The sequence below is a fragment of the Pygoscelis adeliae genome, unplaced genomic scaffold, assembly GCF_000699105.1.
Source record: "Pygoscelis adeliae isolate BGI_AS28 unplaced genomic scaffold, ASM69910v1 Scaffold356, whole genome shotgun sequence".
Lineage (NCBI taxonomy): Eukaryota > Metazoa > Chordata > Aves > Sphenisciformes > Spheniscidae > Pygoscelis > Pygoscelis adeliae.
In genome coordinates, this window is record NW_008824949.1 from 587,382 (window position 1) to 596,442 (window position 9,061).

The window sequence follows — 9,061 nt, forward strand, 5'->3', positions numbered from 1 at the left end:
AACTATTTGAGAGCCTCTGGCAGAAGGATCATTGTAGCCACCTCAATGATAGAAATCACAGCCACTCTGTAATTATTGATATTATGCACCACCACTGGAGTAATAATACGAGTTTGAAGTGCGGGAAGGACTGAGGTCCAAACTACAACACAGCCAGCGGCATTCAGGCTAAACAAAACTCTTTTTGGAAACGCCTTCTGACCTCAAGTGGTCAGGATAAGAGGATCTCTCATATGAGAGAAATGAATTTCACCACAACTGACGACAAGACACATTTTCTGTGGTTGCAATCTGTCAGCCCATGTTCTGAACAATGAGCATGTGGGGCACTGACGGGGAAGAGACCATCTCATCCAAGAGATGTGATAGTAGGGATTATCTCAAAAGAACACCATGTGAACGGGTCTGAAAGAGAAAAGTAAGTGCTACCATTCGACAGTCAAAACACAAGAAGCAAATATAAAACACCTCAGACACCTCAGCGTGGCATGGTCTTAAACAGGTGAATCAAAGAGCCCAACCTGGAGATGCAGAAGCTGTTTGACACAAAAGTAATGTTTGAAGAGTAAATGGTAGCAACTAGTTCTTTTAAGGCAGACAAGTTTGTCCAAGTGCTAATGAATGTGTTTCACAGTGTTTGAACAGGACACCAAGTAAACTCTTTCCTTTGTACAAACTGATAACCCCTCAATCACTCTTTAAATAGAAGGGTGAGGTTACTCAAAAAATGAGCGGCTCCAAAAGTTCAGCGCTACCACAAAGAAAGGAGGTCTTTCTTCCGTCCCTCTCCCAGATGTGCTCCCAGAGCCAATTCAACTCACTGACCCAGCAAAGAACTGTTTACTTTCTTTGGTAAGGCTAGTCGTCTGCTCAGTTAGTGCACGGAGGCAGTTCAGCAGAGTCTAACAAGACTCTGCAAGAGGAAATTGGGCATACATGGGCCAAGAAGGAGGGTGGAGCGGACCACAGCAGTCATGCCATCTTAGGCTGTTGGGGAACCGCAGCAGAAAGGACTCAGCTGATACTGAAGCACGGCATGCCAAAAATTTAGAAATGCTTCACCACTGCTTACACCATGCACAGGATTTCAAAAGAAAGACTACCCCAAATGGCAAAGAGCATCAGGGCTTGTTCTTATTTGTCTGGAAGCTGGGCTTCCTCGACTAACCTGCTCGCATTCGTGCTTACACGACTACAAAGAGTGTAGCAGAAACTTTCCTTGGAAAAAGCATTGCTCAACAGCTGCCGAGCTTCCCACTACTGTGTTCTGGCCTTGCTCTGCACCAAGGCTGTGGGATGGAGCAGGATACCAGTGCAGCTGTAAATACTTTCATGGTAATGGCCCTTTGGAAGGATGCATGTATTGTGAAAGTCTGAGATCTCTTTTTTCAAGATGGCCTGGTTTCCTTCCAGATTTGGAAGCTGTAAAAAAAGAGTAAGTCATTAAGCACCTTTTATTGCTTTTTATTGTTATTCCCCTGAGAAATAAAAGTGGGTTGTTTTTTTTCCAAAGGGCCAAAAATTTGAAAATGGGCCCTGTATCCTTAAATACATCCTTTTGGCACTACTTTCTTCATTCCACTGCCTGCGCTGTGTTATGTGAGAAGAGGTTCATTTATTTGGCTTCCTTTTGCAGCCAGGCTCTTTCACTCCTCCAGAGGGGCAAATGAGAGCAGAGATGCTTTCAAATGCTACATCATCATCATATATCAAAGTACGAGAGCAAGTTATGTTCAGGAAGGTTGTGGATGCCCATGAACCTCCTTCTCTATTTGAAAAGCAGACAAAGCAAGATACCTAGAGCTAGTGACTGGCCCTGGGTTACATTACAAAATCCACGCTGAATTGAGGAGGAAGCTTGAGATCTAACTCACAGGCCACCAGGCTGCACTTTTATTTCTTGTATACTTCTCTGAAGCCATTTCAGTTTTGTTTTCCATCAGCCCAAAGCAGATCAGGAAGTTCCGCTTTAAATCATGGATAGTCCCGGGATAGCTCAACGGGGCACCTCTTCGCACGTTTTGAGCATGGAAGAGGGCAGCTGGGTCTATGTTTCTAAGAAACACAGATGAAATTAAAAGCAAACCACAAATCTTCTAAACTTTGCATTATTACAAAGCCTGGCAGGATAACCAGATCAGTTGGAGTATTTTTATTGCTGCATGAGTCACCTAGGGCTTGGTGGAAAAGTAAGTCCCAGAGCCAGCACTCCAACTTCTCTGCTGGAGCCATCTCCACCGCATCGCAGCCTCAGACATGCTGAAGTGAGATGACTCTGCAAAACATTGCCATAGCTATCAGTGGCAGAGCTGACACCTCAGCCCCTCAAGGACGCGGACCATGAAGGGTTAATAGACAGAGCACACACAGTTCCCACTAGAAAACTCCCAGATGTGCAGGCATTTTCTCAAGGCACCCTTCAGGTCCTACATGAACTCCAATAAGCATAATACCATCAGCAGTACAACAGCATATGGGAACAGCAACAACCAGCAGCCCAGTGTGGATGCATTAGGCCATTTTACCAGAAAGTGGATTATAAATGCTTTTAATAATTGCAATGGGATTCACAAACTATATTCTTCACAGACCAACCCAGAGCAACATCCATCAAAACGTAATAATCAGAAAACAGTTTTATGTTGCATTTGCTGCATATACTGCACAGGAATAAAATATCTTCTTGCTTCAAAGTAGTAAATTGGAAGGAGATTTGACAGACAGATAAAAGAAGGCTGGAGAAATGTGGCAGAAAAGTCAGGGGGAGGAAGAGAAGAAAGGAGAGCTGAAAATTTTGCTGTCCGCTAGGTCTTGCAATCCTGGCAGTCTTGTTTGGAGCCATTTTTACTGACTTGGCTTCATGCATCTGCACAGGATCCTTTTTGTTATTCTAGGAAAACTACTGAAACCACCCACTCACCCCATCCACCTTCTGGGCGACACAGCTGCTCCTCCCCACGCCCTGAGTCACAGCTAGTGGTGGCAATCAGCTCGGGGCGGCCGCTACACCCTGCTGTGCTGCCTGTCAACAGCAAACAAGCTTTCGAAAGGGGAAAAGGCTGCCCAGAGCAGCCAGCTGTCTTTCCAGTGCAGGCCTGGCCCTGGGAGCAGCCAGACAAAAAAAAACCCAAAACACCTGGGTTTCCTGGGGTGAGGTGAGGCGCACCCCAGTTCAGAGGGCAGAAAGGCACTGCCAGGTGGGAAGCACCGTCTCCTCAGTCATGAGCTCAAACCACTGCTCTGAGGCAGCAGATGTGCTTCCTTGCTGCCTGCAGACGCGAAGCCTGGAGGTTATTCTCCTGCTTACCTCTAACTCCTTGTCCCAAAGATGAGGAAACAAACACACTGTTAATCTTGAGGCTTACGGAAATTTCACAGAGCTGGAAAACTACTTACTGTTAAATAATAGCACAAAAACATACCATCAACTGGATTTTCTTCACACAAATCTCACACCATAAATTTTCTATGGTAACTACACAAGAGGTGCAAACAGAGCTGTGTTTCTTGGCCCTTGGATCTTTCCATATATTGTACTCTTAATTTCATTTTTGGACACAACAGATTGCCAGGACCCCCATGCAGGTCTGCCTCTTGTTCAGTGTTCACAACGGAGGATGCCTGATGAAGGATTCCGTGTGCATTTGTGTGTACATGCATGCATTTCTCATCATTGCTCTCTGTGCCCCCTGCTCCCATCTAGCTATGATTTGCAGCTTCCTTTTTTTTTTTCTTTTTCTTCACACACCCCAGCTTCATCAGCAAGATCCCTGACACTGAGATCAACTCTTGCTCTTTGTGTGCTGGATGCTGTACAAACAATAGGACCTTCATATTCTACCACAATATAACCTGTCAGATAACAAAAACAAATGTTACTAAAAGCAAGCAAATATGATTAACTGTTCTGCTGCCTCAGCATATGAGGCAGGTTTACTGTTGGGGTAACCTCTACAAGCCTACCTGCATACCTATTTAACAGGCATGCACACCCTTTTTCTGACATGACATGAAAAGTCCCCGCTTCTTCAGAGTTCACTGGATTAACCCTTGTCCAGGTATGAGTTAACTAAAAACAACAGCCAGGTGATTGCTGGAGGTCCTGCAGCCAAAGCTCTAATGAGATACCATCTTCAGCTAGCTCCTTCCAGGTATCTCCCAGTCCTGCCAGGTGCAAACCTACCTTTGGTTCTCCCTGTATTACACGTGCATGCACACACACACTCTCTGGTACTCTTTGCACTTCCCAAACTTTTGCTTTTGTTCCTGAAAGCCAATAACCTTTACTCTTCACGCTCTCCTTTCCAAATTCAGTACCTTCTGGTACCAAAGTGGCTCAGGCAATGTTCCTGAAACCTAGGGAGGCAGGACAGTGAGTCAACATTAAGTTTAAAGAATGCTTCTGCTTGGAAAGCAGCAGTGCTGTGACACCACTGAGAGTGGATCTAGAGAGCTGTTTGCTGCAAGAAAACAGTCATAAGGCACTTCAGCTGCTGAGCAATTTTAGCAATGTAAATGTCGAAGCTATCGCAACCACATAAATGACAGATATTAAAAAAAATGGGCACTTTTATCTCTTTGTGGCTGCGACAGTGACATTCCAGCTTTATCTGACCTTTCCAGATGCTCTTTACTTCTCTTCTTGCTAAATCACTCTTCCATGCAGCCCTGCTTTCCATGGGTGAGCGTAAACTTTCTGACACAGCCAAGAGACTGCCATATTTGTGTAACAGCCCCAGAGAAGCTGTAACTGAGCCAGAGGAGTGCTGCTTGCCTCCTTTCTGACAGGAGAAAGGTCTGGCTCAAGCAACCAAAGAAAGAATTCACTGGAGCACTGCCTCGCCAGAACACCATCACTGTACTCAAAGGGAACCAGTGTTCACGGCCACCAAGGCACCCTCCTTCGTTGTGTTTATGCTGGGAGATGAATTTTAAGCAAGTATTTCAACACAGCTCTGCTGTTGAGATGTGTCCACAAAGGTTTGGCTCCTGTTAAGAAGGGGATGGAGCTGCTAGCGCACAAATCTCTGCCTAGTAGCACAGTTTTATGCTGTCTGCACATGCACTCTGCAAAGTGAGGTCTTGAACAGGCTGAAAGCTGTGGGTGCTAGCCCAGGCTTTCTTAGTGTTGTAGGGGAAATGACAAGAAGACTCCCTTTCCAGTTACCAGAAAAGAAAGCAGAATATTCAAACAATACATCATGCGTAGCAGGAAAACAAAATCAATTTACCCAGCTGCAAGTGCTGCTCTTCTGCCAGTTGTGAGTTCAGAGGAGTGCACCTGGGCTTCTGACTGCACAGGCTGCATTCCCTGCCTGGCCTGAAAGCAAACTCTCCACAGCACCTGCTTACTAGAATGCCATACATTACAGGACTGCTGAGACAGATCTGCTAATTCTTGCAACAAATTCTACAGCCAATTCCACGTTGCAAGGAATTTTATTTAAATGAAATTATCTGGAACAATGACTGAGGCACTCAGCTAATAACAACTAATAGTTTATTAAGAGCAGGCAGAAAACTGCTGCACACACAGCTTTTTTAAGCAATATAATTACAGATGAAGCAGTTCCAGCTGCCCCAAAATGGGATCCTTTCCACCTTGGTAATCTGGGAGCTGAATATACTGTATCAAGTAAGGAGGATACTAACCCACAGTCACCACAAATCTCTCACTCTTGCTCCTTGAACAGAGAGAGTAGGCCATCATTAGCTTATTGATCAGAAGTTTTTGGACTGAAAGGCTCGGCAGGCCATGAAACAAATCTCATCCATCCAGTCCAAGTTTCCCTGCACTCAGCACTAATTCATTACCAGCATTAACCCCCAGGGTGTCATGTAATTTTCCCCTTCCTGGTGCTATTGCGCTCTGACAGTTTCTGTGGCACCCCCTTCTCCGAATCCTCCTTTCACACCTTAAAAGCACTTGGAAGAATTGCTGGGGTCTCGTGGGTGGCTGCTTGTCACCCTCCCCACACGCAACACAGGCTCAAAGGACAGGCTTGGTTGCAGCTTCTTTTCCTGCCCAAGGCTGTGGTATAAGCTGACAAGGAGATTCTCAGTTAATTAGGGAGTAATTACAAAGTAATCCTGGATCCTGTCAACACCTTGGCACAAGAAAGGCCATGGCTGGACAAGACAGATCACACCAACAACCCTAGTGAAGAAAGCTGGGTGTTGAAAGGGCCCTTCATGAAGTACAACTGTGATCAGATAAGCCAAAACACAGTCTCCTGGCCCACTGAACAGTTTCTGTGCCCACAGGCTGCAAGCGACAGAAGCTTTATACACATATATATTAGTGGTTTTCAGCTGCAATGGAGGAAGTGAAGCCCTACAGCCCTCACCTCTGTATACTACACCTCTTGGTTTACTCCTTGGTGTACTTGGATGTCTGCTAGGATGCCCAAAAATACTCACAAATGGCTGTCCTCGCCCTGCAGAGGAGCTCTAGGGATTGGAGAACCTCTACACAAACCTCATCACAAGTCCAGGGAGCCACCCAAAGTGCCTTTTGTTTGAACTAGAATTACGAGACCAGCCACCATTTGCCATACTCTCCAATTTCATCTTCTAACCTGAAATACCTCCACTGCACGTTGCTTTGCATTTGAACCCACCTAACAATTTTGAAAAGAAAGGCATTTGATAAACCCTTTCAGTATTTACTCTCTGAGCCCATTCTCCAGGACACAGGGGTGGTTCCAAGAGCTTGGTTTGTGTTGAAGAGTTACGCTATCAGCAGCTGACCTCTAAAGAATTACAAGTATGATGGTCAATGAGACCAACGCTGCACAATGAAGAGCTTTGCTTTCCAAAGGAGTTGGCCAATTCTCTTAGAAAGGCCAAAGGAATTAAATGGATATTCAGAAGGAATCATTACAGACACTCACAGCACTACTTCGCTGCCTCCACAAAAGGAGTTTAGTACCACTGGCATCAGTGGTAATGTCCTGTTCTGGTTTAATTGCAGCCAGTGAGTTCCAAGTGTGGCTGAAAGACAAAATATAGCCCATGCTGCTTCTGAAGTACTACACCCTGAAAAAGGGAGGTTATCATTACATTCTACTGTGTGTTACCAGCATCCACCTACAGAACCATTTGGTGGCTGTGTAAGGAATTACTGAGGGTGAAAAGGAAAATTGTAAGTTTACTTGCATTGCCCAACTCCAGGGCACAGCCCCTGAAACTTGGAAACACAGAGCTCAGTCACTGCTTCTTAGCCACTTCCCCAAACCCATCTCTGCAGCTCAGGATGAGAACACCACTACAGCAAGTAAGAGCCCCAGCCCTAACTGTAACTGCACAGTGGGACTCAGTGGGACTGGATCCCACTGAGACCGTGAAGTTCGCCACCAAAGCCTCTCCTTGTCCAGAGGAGCTAGGAAACATTGCACAGGGAAAACAAACCCTCCTGACAATCAATTCATCCTTTTGGGCAATGGCAATGAATCAGCACATCACTTGCAAGAAGTGCAAGTAAATTCAGTATAGAAGTTTTCATTTTTGCTCAGTGGAATACAGTTCCCAGTGTCTTGCACAATTTTAAGTCTCCTGTCCTGGAAGACAGGAAGAAAAAAAAAAAAAAAGCCAGAGTCCCTTCCACACTGGTTTTCCACTGGCATGGTACTAACTGCTTTGGAATCGGAACAATCCCTTTTATTAACTAACAACGGGCTAAAGTGGCGAGGGCAGAAATCTCAATCCAGCGCACTTCCCGTCCAACACGGTAAATATTTGTTCTTCTCTACATTTGTGCCTCTGGAGCCTTGAACTCCATTTCTGCTACAGAGCTGCACCATTTCAGGAAGAATCTGCTTCTGGCATTTGAAAGCTACTGACCATTAAATCAATGAGTTGGCTGGCATTTCAGATCAGTAAAGTACAAGCTCTCTTTATCCAGAGTTACCAGGGAGCCCTAATAGCTAAGAACTTACAAGAAGTCTTCAGACATGCAAAAACCATGCAAAAAAACTGTACAAGGAGATCAACTGGCTAGAAGTATGGTCTTTTAGAGTTTATTGTGAAGCTCAGACTAGCAAGACTCTTCCTTATGCTCTTCTCTCTCCTATGAAATCAGCTCATAAATGTCAATCTGCTTCAAGCTCTCTCATAACAAAAATTAAACAGAGCTTGTCTCTGTACTTTATATGCTGAGCTTCGCAAATGCATGACAGCATTTGAAGATATACTGGAAGAAATAATTTTACTGAGCACTAGTATGCAACTATTCATGGACTGAAAAGTAGCAGCAAACCACTGAAAGCCAGACTATATGATTCATGGAGGCTGAACTCCAGCTGTCCAGTGCTGGATTAGGCCAGGTCACCAGGATGAAAACCTTCACAAGCAGCCTTATGTCCCTGATGGCAGGCCTATGCTTTACATCTCACTGCCCAGTCAAACTCTCTCAGAGGGTTTATCCAGACCCAGTACTGATTTCATGGTGGGGTGTCACCCACTCAGTGCCAGGAAAAGGCTGGGGGGGGGAAGACAGCAAATGCCTGGCACTGTAACACAAATCATAGAATAGTTTGGAGTGGAAGGGACCTCTAAAGGTCATCTAGTCCAACCCCCCTGCCATGGGCAGGGACATCTTCAACCAGATCAGGTTGCTCAGAGCCCCGTCCAACCTGAAGAGGTATGGATTTGATGGGCAGACGGTCCGGTGGGTGAGGAATTGGTTAGATGGTTGCATCCAGAAGGTAGTGGTCAACCGCTCAATGTCCAGATGGAGATTGGTGACGAGTGGTGTCCTGCAGGGGTCTGTATTGGGACCGGTACTGTTTAATATCTTCATCAATGACATAGACAGTGAGATGGAGTGCACCCTCAGCAAGTTTGCCGATGACACCAAGCTGAGTGGTGCAGTCGACACGCCAGAGGGATGGGATGCCATCCAGAGGGACCTGGACAAGCTCGAGAAGTGGGCCTGTGTGAACCTCAGGAGGTTTAACAAGGCCAAGGGCAAGGTCCTGCACCTGGGTCGGGGCAACCACTGGTATCAATCCAGGCTGGGGGATGAAGGGATTGAGAGCAGCCCTGCCGAGAAGGACTTGGG